This window comes from Phyllostomus hastatus, unplaced genomic scaffold (genome assembly GCF_019186645.2).
Source record: "Phyllostomus hastatus isolate PE091 unplaced genomic scaffold, TTU_PhHast_1.1 phas_contig_17, whole genome shotgun sequence".
Classification (NCBI taxonomy): Eukaryota; Metazoa; Chordata; class Mammalia; order Chiroptera; family Phyllostomidae; genus Phyllostomus; species Phyllostomus hastatus.
Window position 1 is genome coordinate 37,541,628 of NW_025333664.1, and position 26,076 is coordinate 37,567,703.

Consider the following 26,076-nt stretch of genomic DNA (forward strand, 5'->3'; position numbering starts at 1 on the left):
TGTAAATGGGGTATTCCTGGTTTGTTTAAGGAAGATAGGGGAGGCTGCCTGGTGAGAGCAGAGAAAGTGAGGGGAGAGTGGAGGGTTGAAGTCAGAAAGCACAAACAAGGATATTAAAGGATTAAAGGATATCCTGATATTAAAGGATTTCTACAAAATCCTTCATAACAACTTTGCTTTACTATGCGAGTGAAGGGAAGACATTGAGAGTGTTGACAAAGAAGTTGCATATACTGAATCATAATTTAATAGGGTCACTTAGAAGGCTGTGTTAAGAATGACAGAGCCCTGGCTGGGTGGCTCAGTTGGTTGGAGCATTGACCTGTACATCAAAAAGTTTGAGGTTTCTATTTCTGGTCAGGGCATATACCTAGGTTGCAGGTTTGATCCCTAGGAGGCAGCCAATTGATGTTTTTCTCTCACATTGAGGTCTCTCTCTCTCTCTCTTCCCTTTCCTCTCTCTAAAATCAATAAAACATATCCAGGTGAGGAAAGAAGAAGGAGGAGGAGGGCGGGGGGAGGAGAAGGAGGAGGAGGAGGAGAATGAGAACAGAAGCAAAGAAACCAGTTAAAAGGCTATTGTAATAATCCAGTTTAATGTGATGTTGAATTGAGTTAGACTGGGTGGTAGCAATGGAGGTGTTGAGAAGTGGGAGAATTCTGGATATATTATGAAGGTAGAACAAACAGGATTTACTGATGGGGAGTATGAGAGAAAGAGGAGAGTCAGAGATACAGTTGAAGATTTTGGCCTGAGTAAAGAGAAGAATGAGCTTGCCATTTATAAGATAGGAAGGATTGTACAGCAGATTTAGGGAGTATCTCAGGGTTCTGTTTTAATCATGGTGAGTTGAGATATCGATCAAACATCCAAGGGCAAATATTGAATAGATAGTTGCTTCTCTAAGTCTAGAGCTCTGGGGAGAGGTTAAGGAAGGAGATATGAATTTAGGAACTATCTGCAGAGAGTTGATATTGAGAGTAGATAGAAAAGAAGTCTAAGAACTGAGTATGGGGCATTCTAAGGATTAGAGATCAGGAGGTATAAGGAAGAACCTACAAAAGAGATTGAAAAGGAATAGCCAAACAGGTAGGTAGAAAATCAGGAGAGTGTGGGATTCTGGAAGCCGAGTAGGTGAAGTGTTCCAAGGAAAAGATAAGGTGTGATTCACTGTGTTGAGTGACATGAGGATAAGAATGGACCACTGGATTTAGCAATGTGAAATTGCCTGGTCACCACAGTAAGACCAGTTTCAGGAAGGTAGTGAGGATGAAACTAAGAAGATGAAATGCTCAACTCAACAAGCAGAACTAATGCTTAGAAAATAAAGTCAATAGAGTAAGCAAAATAATACCTCAAAAGAAGAATACCTATTTCAATCAACAACTTCTGCAGATATTTAGTGTTTACCTTCTATGTGCCAAGTGATATTCTAGGAACTGGCAATTCAGCAACAAAGAAAACAAAGTCTCTGCTTTCAGAGAGCATCACATATTTTACTGAAGGCAAAGGGACAATAAACAACTGAACAACTAAATAAACAATGGCAGTTGCTTAAACTGCTTCAAAAAAATACACACAGGAAAAGGGGACAGATTAGGGATGAAGAGGAATTGTTTTAGACTGTGATCATCATACCCTCCCAGATTTGAGTAGAGATTTTATATCAGTTAGGATTAGGATCTTTGAAAAGACTGACTTAAAAATTTAAAAATATATATTACGACTGTGTCTTAGGCTGCTATAACAAAATACCATGGACTAGGTGACTTATAAACAAGAGATATTTATTTCTCACAGTTCTGGAGGCTGCAAGTCTAAGATCAAGATGTCAGCATGGTTGAGTTCTGGTGAGGGCCCTCTTTCAGGTTGTAAACTGCCTACTTTTCATTGTATCCTCACATGGCAGAAAGAGGGCTAGAATGCTCTATGAAGTTTCTTTTATAAAGGCTCTAATCCCATTCATAAAGGCTTTACTGTCGTGACCAAATTACCTCCAAAAGATTCCCTCTCCTCATACCATGACCTTGGCAGCTAGGATTTCAACATATGAATTGGGGGGAGGTAGTACACAAACATTCAATCCGTAACAGATGGCAAATCTGATTTTAAAAAAAGCAGAGTCACAATTGATTATAATGTGTATAAAAAGCTAACAAAACTACAGTTACTGGTGATGTTGTTTTAGTATAAAGGAATAGGGAATATTATATATGGTATTATATTCCCCCCAAATGAAAATCTACATAAAATATATGATTTTCTATAAAAGAGACAAAGTACTAAAATTGACCAAAGAAACAGAAAACTTGAGAGGAACAACAATCACAGATAAAAACAAAAATCAGCTTAAAGTTTAACTTTGAGTTATGTTGCAGATCAGATCTAAGGATCTTCTGGTCTCTCGGGCCAATACTATCAAAGCTTTAAGGACTAGGTTAAGTCCAACTTAATGCCACATATTCAGAGCAAAGTCAAAGAAAACAATAGTCCCAACTTATTCTCTATTTTAGGATTGAAACTGGCTCAGGATATCATAAACATAAACCAAAATAAAACATAGGCCTATCTCATTTGTGAAAATAGGTGTAAAGATCCTAAAAGGCTAACAAACCAAATCTAACAGTAGGTCAAAAAAACAAACATCATGGCCAAGTAGAATCTATCATAGTATGCAAGGATAGTTCAACATTAGAAAATCCATCAGTAGTAACAGATTAAAGGGGAGAAACTCCTATGGCATCTCCAAAAATATTCGATAAATCTGAATACCTACCACTGGTAAAAACTCTTAGCAAATTAGTACAAGAAACTTTTGTTAAATGCAAAAAGTGTAAGAATGCAAACGGCGCAAGATATGGTAGAATACTGGCAGCTTTGCACTAAAGTCAGGAACAAGGCAAGGCTTTTTGCTATCATTGTATTAGTCAGTGTTATGTTCTCAAATCTAACCCAGGCAAAGCAAGAATTAGAATTTAGTTTTAAGAATTAGAAACAGGAAAACAGAACTACCATTATTTTATTTATGGCTTATATAATAATATTTCCAAACATCTTAGAAAATTAAGTATTAGAATTAATGAGGGTTCAGTTTGGTGGTTGGCTATATAACTAGTCTATAAAAATGAGTTGCTTACCTTTACTCCAGCAATAACTAAATACAAAATATAAATAATGAAAACCATAAAATACCTTAAAAATCCAATTAAGTCACACATTGACTGTACATGAAGAACAGTATAAAGTTTTACTGAGTGGTATAAAAGAAAACATAAACAATTATATAAACATGCCATGTTCATAAGTAAAAAAAATTAGTGTTGTGAAGATATGGCATCTTCACAAATCGATAATTAAACACAATATAATCCCAATCAAATGCCATGAGGACTTTTTGTAGAACTTTACAAGCTGATTCTAAAGAGAAAGTATATAAGTATAATTAGGATAATTTTTAAATGAATAACAATAAGTGCCTATCAAAATTTAAAATGCATGTGTTATTTGTATAAAAATGAACAAATTGGTGGGAAAAATAAAGCAAGCAATAGATCCATGTGAATCTATTTCTATGTGGGAATTCTATAAAAGTTCTATTCTATGGGAAGGGCATATATAGTTGAAATGATATATCACGTCTATAGGAAAAAATAAACTACTTGAACAAATCATTTTGGAAAAAGTAGATATACATTTGGAAAAAATAAAATTAGATACCTCCCAACATATAAACTTAAATCCAAATGATATCTTGGTGGTATAGAAGGCCTTAAGCAAAGTTACAAATGCAATAGTCACCAAAAAAGGACTGCTAAATTTCTTATTAAAACATCATCACTTAACATGTTTAACATTACTAAAATATATGCTAAATGACACTATAGACAAAGTTAAAAGATGAGAAATAACTAGGAGATAAATCTTTTTCACATGAACAAAACATGTTCTGGATTAATAACAAGAACATGATAAAACTACTAACATCAGAAAGAGACAAACAAAAGAAAAAATTCAACAACACATGAATATATATTTCACAATAAATACAAAAATGCCAATAAACACGTATGTCTTGCAGCTGTTGAAAGCCAGGCAGATTCACATGGGATTCAGGCAGATGGAAGAAACTTCAGAGCCATAGGGATGTCTGACATGCCTTTATTTTGAGGTGGGGTGATTCACGCACACCACAAACTTAGTGTTGTACTGGGGGAAGTCTCAACTCCCTTATATACTAAATGGACACAAAGCTGGCAGGCTGCCAAGATATTATATAACAAAGTGTGATTCTGCACATGCAGGCCCATGCTCAAGGGTATGTGAGTACTGCTTATCATAGTTGCCTGGACATAAGGGTGAGGGAGCCTGAGAGACCTCATTTTCCCCATAATTTACCCCTTCAGGGTTCCTTGCTGTACATTCTACATGAGGGTGTCTTCTATGAGGGTCCTTTGGTGAGGAGGGCAGAGCCCTACACCCAAATGCTGCAGCAGCACGCAACCAGAACACAAGCACTGCCACCCAAGACAGCAAGGAACCACTAACTACCATTCCTGCAGGGATTACCTGTCAGGTGTTCCATAGCATGGGTTTTAGAAGCTAATGCCCATGGAGCTTGGCTAATATTATGATGGACATTTGGAATGTATACACAGCATTCAACCCCTACTAGGGCACATCCCCCACCCTGTGATGCAGTGAATATATTTAAGGCCATACGATTTTGTAAGGCTACTTTTCTTAATTGATACACTTCCTCATTCAAGCAGTTGAGAAAATTATGTGTTGCATTCAACGCATGAGCAGTGTGCAAAGCCAAAGCTGTTATTTCAATTTTAGTGACTGAAGAAGCAGCTTGAAGAGAAAAAATCACTAATGGGTAAGACCACCAGGGAGCATGCTTTACACAGTATCATGCTCTAAATGCTTCCCAATTGGTTGGCCGGATTGCAAGAGTTTTCTGAACTCCAGGAGGCAAATAGGGCCATTTTCAGGTACAACGGCCAGTCCAATTTCCAGGTAGGTTAGGCCATCCGTTTGAACCACACACCCAGAGGGCCCCAGTAGGAAGTGCAGTCCATGAGTTATTTCATGCCTCCCAGTAATGCATAAGAGTATGCTTCTGACACAGATTTATTGGAGTCCATCCCACTTGGGCTTGTACTTTAGGGCTCTCAATACCAAGGGGGGGCTGGTCCAGCCAACTCTATGCCTCAGCCAGGAGCCACCCCAAGTCATCCCATATGAAGTAGCCAACTACCAGCTGGGGCCAATCACACTGCTGCTCTGCCCCAGTGTAGATGTCAGTCCAGGTTGTGTTATGCAAAGAATGTGCACTGTTCCACTGGTGCTGTAACCAACTCCAATTTGAGACTGAAGTTAGAGAGATGCGCCATGGGAGGCCAGTAGGTGTACTCAGGGGGATTTCAGTGCAGACCCGGCATGCTGATTGGTTAGCCACTGAGGCATAGGTATGTACCCAGTCCACTAAGGTGTTACTTTGCAGCCTAGGGGTGAAAAGACAAAGCAGAGTTATAGGCACCAACAATAGCAAATTACAACCCTTAGGCAATATACAAGCAAGTTTCTGGTCCATTGACAAGATGACAAGATGGTAGTTGGCAGAAGGGGCCTTCCTGGGCACAAATACCCAATTACCCAGGACACTATTTTTAAGTTTCTTTTTACCTCTTGCCCCCAAAGGGCAACAAGAGCCACCCAAAGCATGTGGGGGACTTTTATTTCCCAAGGCCATGTCCAAGTGGCTGTTTGCCCTTGCTCCAGGACCTCAAGTGAGGGGGAAAAAAATATTTCCTTGTTTTCCCATGCCTGGTTTCAGCAAAGTGCATCCCTGGCCCACTTTCAATAATTAAGGGTCACCCACAGGCAGTGCACAGGCACTCCAGTGCAGTGACCACCACCCTTTGATCCAGGCAGCACGTACCCACACACATGACCACATACTTATACCCCTAGGTATAGGTACAGGTTGGTGGTACACTAGTAGTCTGTAGCTGTCCACTGGGTCCGTTGACCCTGTGATTTCCTGGGTAGAACTAGGCAGGGGCCCAACCACATTAACCTGACATTGGGTCAGCAGTACTTATCCCCACAGCACCCACCTGGCAGCCCCCACAGGCCTCTGGGGATGCTTTTGTGAACAGGCACCACAGGTCTGACAAGATTTCTGTACCTTTGCTAAGGTGACAGGTAACTCGCAAGCTTTTATAGTGGACCACATGGTCTTGTGCCCAGCATGTAATAGGCAACAGTGTAGCCACTGGGCTATTATGTTTCCTGTTGTGCTGGAAGGCACCATTTCCAGCCATCGCACCTTGGCTAGCATGTCAGCCTCATCATTCCCAGGGGAAGCAAGGGGTGCATGCCCAGTCACCTGATATACAACGATTTATTTCTGGTGGCCTAATTCCCATAGGCCTTGCCACAAGTCTTGCCCCCATAATGGTCTATGCATAACCATCCATTTATTTGCAATCTCTATATCCATATTATGTAGAGATTGATAACATTAGTCCCTGGTATACCACCCAACTATTTGTGCAAATAGTCAGGGGTGGTTCTTCATTTGCAGCCATGAGCCACATGGCTCACTGTTCTACCCACTGGCTACTTTAACCTACTTCAGTGTTAAGCCAGATTGTGTCTGTTTAACTGCTGTCACCCTTCGTGGGGACGGCAATTGAACAGGGGGATGCTCAGCATACCCTACAAAGAGCCTCAGCAGGCCCCCACAAGCAGCTTCAACACGCCCTGCAAGAGACCCAGGATATACTTAGGAATGAGGGACACCTAACAGTATATTAATGGTGGGGTACAAATGCCCAAAACTCAGGGCAAGCTGCATGGTCTTTACCTTTATACCGCACTTCCAATGATTATTAATAGAGGCCTCAGGCCTCAGAAACTTGTCTGGGTTTCCATACAGGAGATTACATTTTGCCCGTGTCTACTAAAGTCAGGACCTGCTACATATTTGTAGGGAGACCAATGTATAGCCAATTCCACATGTGGCCTTCAATCCCCATCCATTCCCTGTAAACAGGTTCCTTGGTCCTTCCCCTATTCAAATGTTTAAAGGGTATTTCCTCCTCTTCTCAGGGGGTTGGCACAGCCATATGGTCCTCCATGTGCACAGGATAAGCCTCTCATAGCACACCACCGAGTTTCCTGGTCACCTTTTTCTTCTTTTGGGTCCTAGTTACCCATAAGAGTTCACTTTTTGGCTGAGGGACACCGTCCCTCCCACCTGCTGCTGCATCCCCTTGGGCCACACTGTCACCACCTCTGTAGCTCTGGCTGCTGCCATGGGCTCCACCATCCAGCTCCACCATTGCTGCCAGAGCACCTGACCTGGGCTGAAGTCCTCTGGCCTAGTCCCTCTTAGCAACTTTATTCCAAGTCTGTGTGGGGTGGTGGAGGGGAAGGGGGCCACGGGCTTTGCAGATCTCAGCTCCTCCCTGGTGCAATAAGCTGTTGCCATTTCATCTTTTGTATTGCTACTGGGTGAGCCCACAGGGAACTCCGTTGCTTTCCTCCCTCCTTCACCCTACTGTTCACTACAATTGGGGAGATGGAGGGGATCGCTGCAGCTCCCCCTGTCCAGACCTCTTCCTCCAGGGCACGAACCAGAGCCTCCAGGGCTTCCGCCCCCTCTCAGAGCCCTTGGAACTTCACCTTTGTTCTGAAGCCCAGTCTCTTCCTCCTCAGCCTCCAAGGCTTCTGCTCCCTCACAAAGCTATCATAGTTTCGCCCCATCACAAAGTACAGTTTCCATTACAGCTCACAAAGCCATAAGAAACACCCAGCCCACAGCACCCTGGATGCCAGGGCACTTGGCTTCTCTAGGGTCTCCCCTACTACCTGTAGGGCCTTCTTTACTGTGTCAGGTGCACAACTAACATCCAGCCAATTCTGGAGGCTGGGGCCCACACGGCCAGGACACTTGCCACCAAATACTACATGCTGGTGGCTGGCCACCCAACCAAGCCCTGCTCTTGGGGTGCTAATGGCTGCATAGCATTTTTGCGATGAATACTGCCAGCTAAGCCAATTGTCTTGTAGCAGCTCAAGGTTGGGCAGATTCACTCAGGATTCCGGCAGATAGAGGAAAATTTGCAGAGCCACTGGGGTGTCTGACATGCCATTATTCTTAAGTGGGGTGATCCATGCATGCTGCAAGCTGCGTGTCAAGCCGCAGCAAGTCCTGACTCCCTTATATACTAAGTGCACAAAAAGCCAGCAGGGTGCCAAAATATTATACAAAAAAGCGTGACTCTGGACATGTGGATCCATGTTCAAGGTTATGTGAATACTGCTTACCATAATTGCCCAGACATCTGGGTAAGGGAGCCTGACTGACTCAATTTTCCCTACAATGTGAAAAGATGCTCAACATCATCTAGTAATCAGGAAATTGTAAATGCAAGCAATAAGCCACATTTTTCATTTATCGGACTGACAAAATTTACATAGGCTGATATCCAGAGTTGATAAGGATGTAGTTGGTAAGAGAATTCCATAAACTTCTATGTTTTCCTACTGTAACCGGAAAAGACACCGGCGTTCAGGCTGCCTGTCACTACCAAATACAATAAGCAATGACAGTGATCGAATCTTTTATAGGCGCTTTATTCAGATGGCCGGCGATCCCAGAAGATGGCACGTTCTTACCCTAACAAACCATCTTAATCTTTCTTTCCCAGCCAGATCTTTTATAAGGGGGTTGGGGGAGGGCAAACAAGGTGTCAGCGAAAGCCTTTGAAATTCAACAGTTGCCTCCAAGGGGGAAGGGTAGTCACTTGCTTCTTCCTGGTACAGGCTTCTCTAAGAAGTCATCTGCTTACTCTTAGGCTCAAAGATAGGCCTTACCTGTAGTTACTGAAACAAAAACTTAACATACACATTACTTACTAGATTCATGACTATTTACCTTAAGCTAAATTTTCCCAAGTCTTAAGCCCCTATCATTCCCCACCATTAGTATTAAACTATCTCATTTCTATGAGATCAGCTTTCTATGGAAGTATTCACTTTGTTGCCGTGCCTGTTGCTGGACACTCAATTGTTCAGCGGGGGTTTTAGGAATACACGAAACTGCGGACTTACACAAGGGGGCAAACTGTATACAACAACAAGCTATGATACTGAAGAAAATGACAAGGATAAAAACAATAAAAGTTTCTCGAAGACCAGATATGCTGGGCAGCCAGGTCAGGTTAGACCAATCAATGTCAGAGAATCCTTCTCCCTGTTTTATATTGGACACCACATAATTTATTTGCTTTACTTTATGCTCTATAAGCTGTGAAGTATCAGTTAGGTTAAAACAGCAGAGTCCCTTAAATTCCTCACATCCATGACTATGTCTCAAAAGAAGGTAGTCTATAGCTGCACGATTTTCCAGTACTGCTTCTCTGACTTGTCCTAATTCTTGACTAATGGCACTAATAGTTTGAGAGGTGGCATTTAAGGCTTTCACCATAGCCCAGACTAACTTGCTTATTTCTATATTTAAATAAGTTACCATGGTTGGCATCACAAATATAGTTAAAGACACGTATTCAGCAGGCCTAAAGAGGCTTAAATCACTGATTCAATCAGGTGCAAGGGAGACATCCCGTCAAACCGGGGTTAAGTGAGACTTCTGAGGCATAAACACCGTCAGTCTCCCCAGAGAGCACGGTCCCCCAGAGCTGTTTGCTGAAACATAAGAATAAACTGTTATTCCACATATCAGGAACCATCCTACTGGCTGCTTAACATGGCTATAAGCATAAGATACATCAGTGGTGGTGGTGCAATTCATCTTCACACCTGCTGAGAGCACAAGACAGTTGTTAGTGCAGTTGACAAAAATTACATATTCTCTAGCTGGGGTTACATTAGTAACCTTCAATGAAAACATTTCCCTATCTTTTATATTTACCACTGGTCTCCAATTATAAATGTCAGAGTAGGCCATTTTCTTTTCAATATGTTCAAACATAGTCTAGTTTTTAAAGCTTTCCAAAGGGGCACAGACGCCTATAAGACATGAAGTGAAAGTTTGTTTTACACAAGTTTTTCCTGCAAGACAAAAGTCAGAAATATTCAGGACATTTTCCCCAAATATACCCAGATGTTTTCATCCCATTTGAATGGAATAAGTTGTCCATAACAAGGGGTCAAACAGGAGGTAATGAAGAGAACATACGTCACTATTTTTTCAAAGATGACTTTCAGATCTTCTTTCTGTGCTTTCTTTATTCTGGTGTGATGAATCTAAGGTTTTATTCCTGCCAGCTTCACTGTAGTTGGGGTGGTGAGGAGTATATCCCAAGGTCCAGTTCACTTTTCTTCTAGTTGACTTTCTGGGGATCCTGTCCTCCAAATCTTGAGCAGCACCTTATCTCCTGATTTGAACGAATGCAGTGGACCTATGGGAGAGAAGTCCCTAATACAGGCAAACTTATTCATCACAGCTAAAGTCTGATTTAAATATTGCACATATTTTTTTCTTACCTTCAGATTTTTATCTATATACATATTTTTCATCCCAATTGTGACCTGAAATGGCTATCTGTACACAATTTTATAGGGACTCAACTGAATCCCACTTCGAGGAGCCACCTTTATCCTGAGCAGGGCAATAAGTAAAGCTTGATCCCAATGAAGATGAGCTTCTTGACACTTTGGCTATATTTTTCTTTAAGGTATGGTTCATCTTTTCTACTTTCCCAGAAGCCTAGGGTCTCCATGCCGCGTGGAGTCTCCAATTAATTCCTAGGATTTTACTAACCTTCTGTGTGATTTCTGAAACAAAAGCAGGTCTATTATTGCTCTGAATGCTGTCAGGGAGACCAAAGCGAGGGATTATTTCCTCTAATAATGCTTTTACTACTTCTGAAGATTTCTCTGTCCTACTGGGATAGGCTTCTACCCATCCTGAAAAGGTGTCCACAAAGGTTAACAAATATTTCCACCCTCGGAGCTTTGGCATCTGGGTAAAGTCTATTTGCCAGTCCTCGAATGGGCACTGTCCTTAATATTGCTTGCTTTCTTTCTTTTGGTGGGGTTCTGTTTTGGGATTGTTCTTTTGGCATACAACACATCTAGCAGTTATATTTCTTATTGCTTTAGAAATTCCAGAACCTGTGAGCCACAGTTGACATAGGTGGTTGATGAGTCTTTTCCAAGTGCGTGGCCTCGTGCAAATGCTAATTTATGACTGGCTCTACTAAATGTTCAGGAAAACAGTATAGCTTCTTTCTTATTCTTTTCTATTGGCTATCAGGACCTTCTTCATTAAAACTCCATTCCTTAACTTTTTCTAAGTCTGCAGTCAAATATTCAGGGTCAAATTTTGACAAGTCCAGAACAAGTACTAATGGCATCATAAATATTCTTTTAGCAGCCTCTTTTGTTGCCTGTTCAGCCAGATTGCTTTCTCCAGCCACTTCAGTTCCCTCTCTTTGATGCCCCAGGCAGTGCATGACTGCCACCTGTAAGGGTGCCTGGACAGCCTCTAATAACTTTAGAATTTTGGCTGCATGCTTAATTTTCATTTTACTGGAGGTTAACTGTCTTTTGTTTTCTCAGTTGGAACCATGTGCATGCAAAATCAAAAGCTTACCTTGAGTTGATACACACATTCACTCTCTTTCCATGAGACAATTCCAGCACCCTAGTCAATGCAGCCAGTTTAGCCTTCTGGGCAGAGGTTCCTGGGAGCAAGGCCTTGGCTTCCACTATTCCTTGAAGAGTCACAACTGCATATCCAACTTCTCTGCTTCCTTTGTCCATATAACTGCTTCCATCTGTACAGAGAGTCCAGTCTGCTTCTTCTACAGGATGGTTCTGTAAATCAATTCTGCTAGAATACACTTCATCAGTTATTTCAGCACAGTCATGTATTAGTGCAGCTGAGTCAGGGTCTGGGAGAAAAAGGCAGGAATTACTTTACTTACAGTTTTGAGGGAGACATTGGGATTGTTGAGAAGAAAGGGCTTGGTACCTGCCCATTCTTTCAGCAGTCAGCCACATATTTTCCTCTTGCTCCAGCAGGCTCAACACTTGCTTCGACACATACCTGGCATAGGCTACCCCAAGGCAAACTTTTTCAGTTTCCTCCAAGAGCTCACAGGTGGTTGCCACTCTCAAGCAGACTGGCCACCCCAGGACAGTGTGATTTAATATCCTTGACAATTATGGGATGGACTGCAAATGTCACTAAGCATTTGGGTGAGGAATCCTAGGGCAACCACCCTGTTTCTCACACACATATCATTGAAAGGGCTCTAGTAGGCTTGAAAGCCCCAAGGCTGGTGCTGAAGCCAGGTGCACCTTCAGAGGCTCAAAAGCCTGAGTGTGCTCTTTTGTCCACTCTAGAGGGCTATATTCTGGTTCCTTCAGAGCCTCACACAGTGGATTAGCAGTGAGCCCAAAGCTTGGAATTCAAATGCAGCAGTCACTTGCCATCCTCGGAATGTCCTTAACTGTTTCTTAATGTTGGGAGGAGTCCTCTGTGAACTTTTGTTGTATGGCCTGCACTTGCTCAGACTTTCTGTTCAGGGATCTCTTATAATGCTCTAAGAGAGAAAGGCCATCCCCTTAAGGGTCCCAGTTGGGCTCAGTTACAGGTATTGCCCTGGGAAGACCCAGAGCCCCATCTGGATTTTCTTGGCTTAACCTCTGAGCCTCTTCATTTGCCTTATCCAACACCAGCTTCTGCTCATCCCCCTTACTGAAGCAATGAACTCAATAAGGTTCCTATGTCTGCCCAATTGAGATGATAAGTAGCAAAAAACTGACGCGATCAAATCAGTCATTTTAGCAGGGTTATGTCCATAAGAAGGGTTTGAGCTTTTCCAGTTTAACAGATCCAATATACAAAACAGAGTATGTGCCAGATAACATCTAGCAGACTGGCCTTCTGGCCTTACTCTTACTAAAAAAAAAAAGTCTCCAAAAAGGATATTGCCCTGCCCCGGTAGGGGCTTTTCCTCCACTGAATCTGGTTTCTTGACCCATTCAAGATAGCGATGCCAGTTTAGGCGCACTTTTCCCATTTCACTCACAGGAGTGGATCCCCTGGGGCTGCAAGAACTCTGACCAGCCTGCAGTGGTTTTAATACCTAGATCTTCCCGGCCCCTCTCCTCTGACCTTCTATCTTTCATATGTAAATTTTCTTTTCTCAGCCCTGGCTGGCATAGCTCAGTGGATTGAGCGCAGGCTGGGAACCAAAGTGTCCCAGGTTCGATTCCCAGCCAGGGTACATTCCTGGGTTGCAGGCCAGAAACCCCAGCAACCGCACATTGATGTTTCTCTCTCTCTCTCTCTCCCTTCCTCTCCCTCCCTTCCCTCTCTAAAAATAAATAAAATTAAAAAAATAAAAAATCAATTTTCTTTTCTCTGAGCTATTAACTGACTTTCCTCTTTTTTCTTTTGCTTTTTAACTCTGCATGCATCTTTATCATGTAAACCCAAAAACTTCTAGGTAAAGCACTTTGTCCCACTTCCCTGATTTTGACAAAACAACTATAGTTACAGTATAATACAGTAATTTAAAGACCAATTAATTCAGCGACCAGCACTCTCCTGAGTGCGCCTAAACTGGCATCGCTATCTTGAATGGGTCAAGAAACCAGATTCAGTGGAGGAAAAGCCCCTACCGGGGCAGGGCAATATCCTTTTTGGAGACTTTTTTTTTTTAGTAAGAGTAAGGCCAGAAGGCCAGTCTGCTAGATGTTATCTGGCACATACTCTGTTTTGTATATTGGATCTGTTAAACTGGAAAAGCTCAAACCCTTCTTATGGACATAACCCTGCTAAAATGACTGATTTGATCGCGTCAGTTTTTTGCTACTTATCATCTCAATTGGGCAGACATAGGAACCTTATTGAGTTCATTGCTTCAGTAAGGGGGATGAGCAGAAGCTGGTGTTGGATAAGGCAAATGAAGAGGCTCAGAGGTTAAGCCAAGAAAATCCAGATGGGGCTCTGGGTCTTCCCAGGGCAATACCTGTAACTGAGCCCAACTGGGACCCTTAAGGGGATGGCCTTTCTCTCTTAGAGCATTATAAGAGATCCCTGAACAGAAAGTCTGAGCAAGTGCAGGCCATACAACAAAAGTTCACAGAGGACTCCTCCCAACATTAAGAAACAGTTAAGGACATTCCGAGGATGGCAAGTGACTGCTGCATTTGAATTCCAAGCTTTGGGCTCACTGCTAATCCACTGTGTGAGGCTCTGAAGGAACCAGAATATAGCCCTCTAGAGTGGACAAAAGAGCACACTCAGGCTTTTGAGCCTCTGAAGGTGCACCTGGCTTCAGCACCAGCCTTGGGGCTTTCAAGCCTACTAGAGCCCTTTCAATGATATGTGTGTGAGAAACAGGGTGGTTGCCCTAGGATTCCTCACCCAAATGCTTAGTGACATTTGCAGTCCATCCCATAATTGTCAAGGATATTAAATCACACTGTCCTGGGGTGGCCAGTCTGCTTGAGAGTGGCAACCACCTGTGAGCTCTTGGAGGAAACTGAAAAAAGTTTGCCTTGGGGTAGCCTATGCCAGGTATGTGTCGAAGCAAGTGTTGAGCCTGCTGGAGCAAGAGGAAAATATGTGGCTGACTGCTGAAAGAATGGGCAGGTACCAAGCCCTTTCTTCTCAACAATCCCAATGTCTCCCTCAAAACTGTAAGTAAAGTAATTCCTGCCTTTTTTCTCCCAGACCCTGACTCAGCTGCACTAATACATGACTGTGCTGAAATAACTGATGAAGTGTATTCTAGCAGAATTGATTTACAGAACCATCCTGTAGAAGAAGCAGACTGGACTCTCTGTACAGATGGAAGCAGTTATATGGACAAAGGAAGCAGAGAAGTTGGATATGCAGTTGTGACTCTTCAAGGAATAGTGGAAGCCAAGGCCTTGCTCCCAGGAACCTCTGCCCAGAAGGCTAAACTGGCTGCATTGACTAGGGTGCTGGAATTGTCTCATGGAAAGAGAGTGAATGTGTGTATCAACTCAAGGTAAGCTTTTGATTTTGCATGCACATGGTTCCAACTGAGAAAACAAAAGACAGTTAACCTCCAGTAAAATGAAAATTAAGCATGCAGCCAAAATTCTAAAGTTATTAGAGGCTGTCCAGGCACCCTTACAGGTGGCAGTCATGCACTGCCTGGGGCATCAAAGAGAGGGAACTGAAGTGGCTGGAGAAAGCAATCTGGCTGAACGGGCAACAAAAGAGGCTGCTAAAAGAATATTTATGATGCCATTAGTACTTGTTCTGGACTTGTCAAAATTTGACCCTGAATATTTGACTGCAGACTTAGAAAAAGTTAAGGAATGGAGTTTTAATGAAGAAGGTCCTGATAGCCAATAGAAAAGAATAAGAAAGAAGCTATACTGTTTTCCTGAACATTTAGTAGAGCCAGTCATAAATTAGCATTTGCACGAGGCCACGCACTGTGGAAAAGACTCATCAACCACCTATGTCAACTGTGGCTCACAGGTTCTGGAATTTCTAAAGCAATAAGAAATATAACTGCTAGATGTGTTGTATGCCAAAAAGAACAATCCCAAAACAGAACCCCCACCAAAAGAAAGAAAGCAAGCAATATTAAGGACAGTGCCCATTCGAGGACTGGCAAATAGACTTTACCCAGATGCCAAAGCTCCGAGGGTGGAAATATTTGTTAACCTTTGTGGACACCTTTTCAGGATGGGTAGAAGCCTATCCCAGTAGGACAGAGAAATCTTCAGAAGTAGTAAAAGCATTATTAGAGGAAATAATCCCTCGCTTTGGTCTCCCTGACAGCATTCAGAGCAATAATAGACCTGCTTTTGTTTCAGAAATCACACAGAAGGTTAGTAAAATCCTAGGAATTAATTGGAGACTCCACGCGGCATGGAGACCCTAGGCTTCTGGGAAAGTAGAAAAGATGAACCATACCTTAAAGAAAAAATATAGCCAAAGTGTCAAGAAGCTCATCTTCATTGGGATCAAGCTTTACTTATTGCCCTGCTCAGGATAAAGGTGGCTCCTCGAAGTGGGATTCAGTTGAGTCCCTATAAAATTGTGTACAGATAGCCATTTCAGGTCACAATTGGGATGAAAAATATGTATATAGATAAAAATCTGAAGGTAAGAAAAAAAATATGTGCAATATTTAAATCAGACTTTAGCTGTGATGAATAAGTTTGCCTGTATTAGGGACTTCTCTCCCATAGGTCCACTGCATTCGTTCAAATCAGGAGATAAGGTGCTGCTCAAGATTTGGAGGACAGGATCCCCAGAAAGTCAACTAGAAGAAAAGTGAACTGGACCTTGGGATATACTCCTCACCACCCCAACTACAGTGAAGCTGGCAGGAATAAAACCTTAGATTCATCACACCAGAATAAAGAAAGCACAGAAAGAAGATCTGAAAGTCATCTTTGAAAAATAGTGACGTATGTTCTCTTCATTACCTCCTGTTTGACCCCTTGTTATGGACAACTTATTCCATTCAAATGGGATGAAAACATCTGGGTATATTTGGGGAAAATGTCCTGAATATTTCTGACTTTTGTCTTGCAGGAAAAACTTGTGTAAAACAAACTTTCACTTCATGTCTTATAGGCGTCTGTGCCCCTTTGGAAAGCTTTAAAAACTAGACTATGTTTGAACATATTGAAAAGAAAATGGCCTACTCTGACATTTATAATTGGAGACCAGTGGTAAATATAAAAGATAGGGAAATGTTTTCATTGAAGGTTACTAATGTAACCCCAGCTAGAGAATATGTAATTTTTGTCAACTGCACTAACAACTGTCTTGTGCTCTCAGCAGGTGTGAAGATGAATTGCACCACCACCACTGATGTATCTTATGCTTATAGCCCATGTTAAGCAGCCAGTAGGATGGTTCCTGATATGTGGAATAACAGTTTATTCTTATGTTTCAGCAAACAGCTCTGGGGGACCGTGCTCTCTGGGGAGACTGACGGTGTTTATGCCTCAGAAGTCTCACTTAACCCCGGTTTGACGGGATGTCTCCCTTGCACCTGATTGAATCAGTGATTTAAGCCTCTTTAGGCCCTGCTGAATACGTGTCTTTAACTATATTTGTGATGCCAACCATGGTAACTTATTTAAATATAGAAATAAGCAAGTTAGTCTGGGCTATGGTGAAAGCCTTAAATGCCACCTCTCAAACTATTAGTGCCATTAGTCAAGAATTAGGACAAGTCAGAGAAGCAGTACTGGAAAATCGTGCAGCTATAGACTACCTTCTTTTGAGACATAGTCATGGATGTGAGGAATTTAAGGGACTCTGCTGTTTTAACCTAACTGATACTTCACAGCTTATAGAGCATAAAGTAAAGCAAATAAATTATGTGGTGTCCAATATAAAACAGGGAGAAGGATTCTCTGACATTGATTGGTCTAACCTGACCTGGCTGCCCAGCATATCTGGTCTTCGAGAAACTTTTATTGTTTTTATCCTTGTCATTTTCTTCAGTATCATAGCTTGTTGTTGTATACAGTTTGCCCCCCTTGTGTAAGTCCGCAGTTTCGTGTATTCCTAAAACCCCCGCTGAACAATTGAGTGTCCAGCAACAGGCACGGCAACAAAGTGAATACTTCCATAGAAAGCTGATCTCATAGAAATGAGATAGTTTAATACTAATGGTGGGGAATGATAGGGGACTCAAAACTTGGAAAATTTTAGCTTAAGGTAAATAGCCATAAATCTAGCAAGTAATGTGTATGTTAAGCTTTTTGTTCCAGAAACTACAGATAAGGCCCATTTGGTGCCTGAAGAAAAAAAAACTGACCTTCTGGAGTGCTGGGTAAAGATACCACCTGGAGACATCCCTTCCAGGTGACTACCCCTCCCCTTGGAATTTCAAAGACTCTCACTAACTCCTGTTTGCCCTCCCCCAACCCCCTTATAAAAGATCTGGCTGGGAAAGAAAGATTAAGATGGTTTGTTAGGGTAAGAACGTGCCATCTTCTGGGATCGCCGGCCATCTGAATAAAGCGCCTATAAGATTCAACCACTGTCATTGCTTATTGTATTTGGTAGTGACAGGCAACCCAAATGCCGGTGTCTTTTCTGGTTACAGTTTGAGTCCCTTATCAAATCAATCGTGTGTATGTGTGTGTGTGTATGTGTATGTATATGTGGTATATATAGAACTCTGGAAGGACACTTTCCAAACCAATGATAAGGTTTAATTTGTTAAGGGGCAAAGAATTGTAGGGGAGTAATGGTGAAGTTTTCTATACGGCTTTCTATTAAGGAGAAGGTACTGACAGATAATTTGCATAATTAAAAAATGCTTAAATCACCTTTTAAATTATTGGATAAAAAGGTGTTGGGACAATGAATTGGAAACATTTTTCTTTCTTACACATTTTCAGGGTTTTTTCCCCAATAAACCTACTTTTTTAAATAACTGGAGAATGCAACGAAGGGATTTTCATTCTGTAATTATTTTTAATACTTTTTGGCTCTCTAGCAGAATGACCCAGGGCCCATCTGTGTCATGGCTCAGGGTCCAGGGGCTCCCTCTCTCTTGGCAGACAGTGAAGTGTTCTTGCAGGAGCCATCCACACAACTGCTGCCTCTGTGGCTGCCAGCATCACCTTGGCTACCTGCAGAGACACTCCTTCCACATCCTCTCAGGTGGAAAGAGCTCCCTCCCCATGAGATTGAGCACTTATTAATATAAGATCAACAAAGAAGCAAAGGAAGGAAAAAATACAGAGGGCCAGTCCTTCCAAAGAAGTCCTGTTTCCTCAGTACCACCCCCATACCCCATGTCACATTTCTCTGATTAATCTGGCTCTCACAGTATTTCTCTCTGAAGAAACTTGAAATAAGTTCAAAGGGCAGATGGATGTTGTATATCCTTTCCCACCTGCACTGGTGTTCCAGACCATGCCAGGTACCTCATCTCTCTCCTGTCTCATGGTGGATTCTCTACAAGAACTTATGAGACGACCTTAGCTGTTTCTCTGCCTCCAACCTCCCCTACAGAGTGTTCTAGAGTTTTTGTCCTGAGTGGCTAAGTCTATTCTAATATGGTCTCCTCTTTTTCAAGGGAAGTCCATAGGCCTATGACTGGTTGTAGAAGGGTCATCAGCAAGACCTGGTAGACTTAAGGAAACACATTTTCAGATTCGGTGCCTCCTCCTGGGTCCCTGACTTGGGACCCATACATGCTTATCAGTCCCTTTAGCCATCGTACAGGGATGGGCAAAAGTAGGTTAATAATAATAATGATAATAATGAATGAATAAATAATACAAGAATAAATTGATCATGTGCTCACAACTGAAAACCTTTTGCCCACCCCTGTATTTGAAGCAGGAAGTTGTGGCCTGAGTCTTTCCTTACATTATTAATCCCCATCATCTATGTATCATGACCCTATACTGAAGAGTTTGTTGTGTTTATGCTGGGATAGCCAATTCCGAAGAACACTACTACTAAGTAATGCTACTCTGTTAAATAAACTGACAAGTTATACAAGACAAACCAGTTAAAAGGCAGATTCAAGCTACTCTTCACTAGTTGTTGATGTTATAGTAGCCATTTCCCCAGGTTTAAATATCAGTATATTATATTTTCTTTAAAAAATAAAATCAGCTGATGGCAAGTTAAGGTAACACTGACTTTATTTCATAAGAAATAAAACCTCTACTCAGGAGCTCAATCATGACTTATGACTCAAACTTCCTAAATTTTCTCAGAAACAAGATGATATTTTGGATTCCTAACATCTCTCCAGCATGTCTAGTTTCTTCTACACAGAGATGTGGAGGTATTTCTACTCAGGAAGGGAAACATTTACTTTCCTTTTTTCCTTCCAAGGGAAAATATTTTAATATTTATCCTCATTATTTTTTATGGTTGGTAAAGTATTTTCATTATATTAGTCAAAAAAGGTCTGGATTAAATAAAGTATAAAACGAAAGGCATTTGAAATGGCTTCCTAGTCAGGAAGATACTGTATCCATCTCAGGAGTTTCTGGTTTCAGGAAAAACAAATGAAATCTGGGCTGGCCAGGAAGGGCATCTAACAGAATCCAGGCAATCAATGCTTTCTGCTCTTTTTTTTTTTTTTTTCTAAAAGCTCAGAGGCGGAGTCACCATTATTTGGATACACACTCCTTGTTTTTTATAACCAGAGTCTGGTTTAGCTGAGTGTTTCTCATGTCAGGCTACTGCTGAGCCAATATTTATTTCAGAAATTTCCATGAGCCATAAAATAAATCCAAAACCTGCTGTACCTTCTATGGGTGTTTCTTTTTTCTTTCTTCTTCTTCTTTTTTTTTAATGCTACATTTATCATCAATGAAAGTAACTTTTTTTAAATTTATTTTTTTTAAGATTTTATTTATTTATTTATTTTTAGAGAGGGAAGGGAGGGAGAAAGAGAGAGAGAAACATCAATGTGCGGTTGCTGGGGGCCATGGCCTGCAACCCAGGCATGTGCCTTGACTGGGAATTGAACCTGCGATGCGTTGGTTCACAGCCTGCACTCAATCCACTGAGCTACGCCAGCCAGGGCTTTATGGGTGTTTCTTGAATCCCACACAGCATTCACCAGACCACGAGCTACTTTCTTCTGCATGGAGGATCCTCTTCAAAGTGTGTGGCCTGTTGCCTAAAGCTCCATTCCTTCCCAACTAGAGGACCCAGACCTCTCCTGTGTCCATAGGGTCAGGGCAAGGCTGCAAATAAAGGAAGCTATAGAGGTTTGAGGGAGGAAGTGACTCACTGGCTCAAGGAATGGGAGGAAAGATTTTTCACAGGAGCCAGAATATGAATGAACAAGTAACTCCTTCCACTTCCAGGATGGAAAATCTTGTGAGGGGACAACCTCTGAATGACTGGACCTGAATTTATTGATCAAAAAAATTTTGTTCAGCTATTGCAGGATCTGACATGTTTGCCTCTCATTTACATGTAAGAGTATGTGACATTAATATTATTTTCCCCCTTTGTGCCCATCAGCTCCCTTTCCCCAGGTGTGGATATCTGAGAGAATCTCATAAGTCCACCACCTGGATAATTATACTAAGTTATTGATTTTGCTGTAAAAATATTCACTGTGTCAAGAGTTCAAGGCCTACAGACTACAATTAAAATTCAAGGGTCTGCCTCAATATCACTAGAATGAATACTCCACAAATTGAAAATACTGTGCTAGATAGATACTCAGTGAAGCTTCTGTGTAGTACAGATATCACATTTTACAGTTAAAGCTGTTAAATTCATCAATGCCTTCAATTTGCAGGTGAGGATAAGAAAGCCCACAGAGGTGCACCTTCTAGGAGGTCACAGAGCAAGTCAAGACTAGAACTTGTAGCCCTGGCTGGGTAGCTTAGTTGGTTGGAGCATCTTCCTGATACACCAGGGTGTGGGTTTGATCTTTGGTCAGGGCACATACAAGAATCAACCAATGAATACATAAGTAAGTGGAACAGCAATCAATGTCTGTCTCTCTTTCTCTTCTTCTCTCTCTCTAAAATTAATAAAATTAAAAATAAAGAGTAGAACTTATAACAATAGTATCGATACCCTGTTGAACAACTGCCAAAAGAAATATTGGAGTCTTAGTGATAAAAGCGAGAGTTACACTAAAAGGCACTTGAATTTCACATCACATCCATTGTCCCCTGGCTGTTAGAGTTGCTGTCCTTTAACTTGCTCTGAGTTCTTTTGTCCTGCAGAGCTTGGGGTTTTTTGCCTGACCCATCATTTGACATTCCTTATTCTGCCCCTAGACGAAGGGAAAACTAGGAAGCAAGCCAGAGCAGCCCCACAAAGCACACAAAATTCACATCTATGTCTATCTACTTAGGTTTTGTGGTCCATGGAGTATAATTTTTTAGTAGGAACATTTGGTATTCTTTCCTTCCAAACATCAGTCTCTGAGTGAGCCTTTGAGCTACCTTTTTCATAATTAAATGAGAAATCATGTCAGTGAGAAACACACACACTTCCTTCCTCTTGGGATGCCTCATGCATTAAGATCTGTTAATATCTCCTGGTATGATCTACCCTACCAGTTAGAATCCTGAGAATTCTCAAGGGAACCTGGGCTGAACTTATCTTGACGTGGATCTCTTTTCACTAGTGATCTCCTTGTGGCAAGCGCATGACTTATTTATCTTTGTATTCTTGGTAGCTAACATGGCCACAGGTGGCACACAGTAGGATCCCAGTAAACTTCTGCCAAATCTGACTGAAAATATTTCAAAGTGGCATCCCATCATGAATGCAAACAAGATCACTCTTTTGCCTCCAACACAAATTTTTATATCTTTTATATGAGAAATTCAAGTGGTAGTAATAGATGATATAGTGATGCAAACATCTTTTAAAAGGCTCAGACTGCACAGACTCTTGCTTGGTTAGCATGTATTAGATTGAAACATAAGAAATCCATGCTTTTGTGGGTCAAAATAGTTTAATATTGTCTGTTTCCTAAGTTCAACCTGATATAACTGATCATAAAGATGTCATGTAACTGTAAATACATTGCTTATATGATGATATAATAGTTTTTTCTTTAATCCACCCTGATCTCTTTACATGGTCTACAGGTTCTACATGATCTGATTACTGGTTACACTTTCAGCCTCAGCTGGGTCCACCCACCCTAGCCCTCCAGGCTCCAGCTGCACTGTTTTCCTTTGTTCTTGAGCTCATGTAGCTCATTCTCTCTACAAGGGAGGCTCCCTAGTTCTATCTTCACACTGCTAAATCCTTGGACTTTAAATCTTAGCTTAAATTTTACCACTTTTGAGACTTCTCTGAGTACCAGTTTAAATGTGCGCCCCCTCCCCCCGTTACTCTCTGTCACATCACATTTTTACTGTCATTAAAGCACCTATCACTTCCCAGTACTTTTTTGTTTAGTTGTTTATTGTCTGTCTGTAGCTATCTGGAATTTGAGCTTCAGGACAGCAGGAACCTTTTCATTCTTTTTACAGTTCTAAGTTAACTGCAATGATTTAATCTTTTTTAAAAGATTTTATTTATTTATTTTTTAGAGAGGGAAGGGAGGGAGAAAGAGAGAGAGAGAAACATCAATGTGCAGTTGCTGGGGGCCGTGGCCTGCAACCCAGGCATGTGCCCTGACTGGGAATCGAACCTGTGATGCTTTGGTTCGCAGCCTGCGCGCAATCCACTGAGTTACACCAGTCAGGTTGGAACCTTTTCATTCTTATTCATGCTCTGAACAGATTTGGCACATTGCATAAACAATATAAATGTTGAAATAATGACCTCAATAATTAATTTAAAAATGAAACAGAACTGAAATTGCAGTTATTTCTTCAAAGATTTTCTTCCCTCAGTTTACTAATTTCAATCTGAATTTTTTTTTTAAGATTTTTTTCCTTTAGAGAGGGGAAGGGAAGGAGAAAGTAAGGGAGAGAAACATCAATGTGTGGTTGCCTCTCACATGCCCTCCAACTGGGTACCTGGCCCACAACCCAGGCATGTGCCCTGACTGGGAATCAAACTGGTGACCCTTTGGTTCATCAGGCTGGTGGTCAATCCGCTGAGCTACACCAGCCAGGGCTCAAATTTTCTTTATACAGATACTGGCCCTTTTCTCTCTACCCTCCATGCCTCTTAACTTTTTTTTATTCTTTGCATCTCTATCCTTTCTAGATACATTCTAAAAATTAATTCCTTGACCTCTCTCGTGAATCAGATCTTCATTTTTTACACATATTCACTGTGTTTTCCAGCCCATCCACTGAATATTTTAGTTCAAGAATATGTTATACTCGCAATATCTTCAATGTTTCTATAACTGTTGTTCTTGCTTTCGGTTTCCCGATTTCTTTCCTTATCTCTCTGGTTTCCCACTATCTTCTTATCTTTACTATGCTCACTTTAATTTCTTGTCCTGCTTCTTCTGCTTGAGTTTATTCAGCTGGTTATCTTTCTTTCAAAATGCTTGAATCCTTTCTATGTCTTATTATCTTTACCTCATACACTCATACACACATCCTTAAGATTCTCATCTACCTGAACTTGTAGAGAAAACCTGGGGAGAGAGTGAAAACTGGTGCTACTCCTGGAGAGTTTGGAGGGAGACAGGTGGGGATGCATCAAGCTGAGAAACCTCTGATGTTGCAATCTGTACTCAACTTCCCACATCTTAACCAGGAGGCCCTTCTAGAAGACTTTCCAGTACCCCAACTCCTCTGTTTCAGGATATAACTATTTAGTCCTCAGGGGCTGGGGAGGTGGAAGTGGGGTGAGAGAAAGTGCCAGGGTTGGGAAGCCTACTTGTATATGTTAGTATCCCTTCCCCACACCCCAGCAGAGCTCCAGCACTGCCTCAGTATCACCTGGCAGCTTCCGGGGTCAACAATTGGCTGGTTCTGAGGTTTTCCTGCCCTATAGTAGTCATGGGAGAGGCACAGTTTTGCAGAGCATAATGTTCTGAGAGCTTGCCACTATCAGCCTATTACTGTTTACGACATACCTTTCTTCTCCTCCGTCATCTCCCTCCCATACTTACTTGTCATGTAAAATAGTCCTTCTGTTTTTTCTAAAGTTATATCTTTTGAGCTATAAGGGAAGCCTTCTTATTTTTATGTTACAATTTGCTGCAACATTTCTATTCACTTTACTCTTACCTTTCATGATTTTATAACTGATCATATTCAACCCTCAGGCTTATTTACATTCTGAAGAGTTTGCAGTCATTTAGTCAATAATTATAGCAAATACCTCACACCTTTATGAGTCTCTTTTTGAATATTTACGGGTTTTTTTCCTTTCTCCAGAAATACATCAACCTGATAGGAAATGTAGAGAGAATGTATCATGCTTCTGAAAAATGGGAAGACTGATGGACAGATCCCCAAGACATACTGTGAAATGAGTGAACAAAGACAAGCTGCCGTCCAAACTGTATCGAAGAGGCTGTTTGTATTTTTTAAATGCTCCAAATTATCAGGGTCTGGAAGGCTTCATGCTGAACTTACAACCACTCTGATCTTGGCATATGTATTGTAGTAGAAGAGAAAAAGTGGGACTCTTCCTTTATCCCTACCTTAAGTTTCCTTTTTAGAATATTTCCCAAAGCCTTTCTTGAAATACCAGTTTAATGGATGGGCATCAGGCCTGAAATTGTATGCTAAGCTTTGTGAGTAGTAGCAAATGTCTGCTTTTCTAGAGAGAAAATCTGTACAAATTTTCATCAGAATCTCAGAGGAACCATTTGGTCCAAGAGGGGTTAATAATCATTGGTCAAGATTGTTGTGCAACTTTCGACTCCATTTTCTCACAGATTAACTCAAAAAGTACATATTACCTGTACAACATGTCATATTGTTCAATTTTTAATGTCATAAAATAGCAATATATGGCCTTTACCGTAACATAAGTACCAATAGAGTAAGTGTGTTACCATGTAGTTCTGCATTACCCCCATGAATATACTTAAATGTGTTTATCCCTTTCCTAAAATGGATGCCTGGACCCTAGGGAATGCCTGAATATCCAGAATGTATTGTCTACAGCTTCCATTTGCTTTGCTTTGTATAAAAGACCCTGTCACATGAAGGAAGAGCAGAAGTACCTCATTTCTCTTGTTCAGCATTACCCATGAATGACGTGTTATGTGGCCTGACAGTAATCTGCTGGGCTTCTAAGGAACAACAGCTCTTCACCTTACCTCATCCATTGAAGGGGACTAATAATATCTATGTATAGTAGTTACCACTAGTTATCTCCAAATGTCCGTTCCCCACTTCTTCCTTAGCAAAGGAACCCCAGATTCTTAGCTGAGTATACTTCTTCCCAGAGAATAGACCCCATAACCCAGCCTCCCTTGCAGCCATATGACTAAGTTCTGGTCAATGAGATAATAGTGGAAAATCAGTCTGGTACTTCTTTCTAAAAGGAAAGGGCAAACTTCCAGTTTCCAGTTTTGCATGGAAGGAGCTTGGAAGTTGTCACTCAGTCCTAACAACAAGTAAAAAGCTGAACAGGCAACTCTTTTTTTGATTTATAAGAGAGGGGAGGATACAGCAAACTTCTGCCTCCA

General features: G+C 41.4%; 1 long non-coding RNA gene across 1 annotated transcript in view; it reads right to left on the bottom strand.

Moving 5' to 3' along the window:
- Positions 1 to 3,025: 3,025 nt before the first annotated feature.
- Positions 3,026 to 26,076, bottom strand: part of LOC123814795 — a 36,143-nt gene continuing 13,092 nt past the window's right edge. The window contains exon 3 of the long non-coding RNA XR_006784992.1: positions 3,026 to 5,508. This is a non-coding gene — a long non-coding RNA (uncharacterized LOC123814795). The remainder of the gene's footprint in view (positions 5,509 to 26,076) is intronic.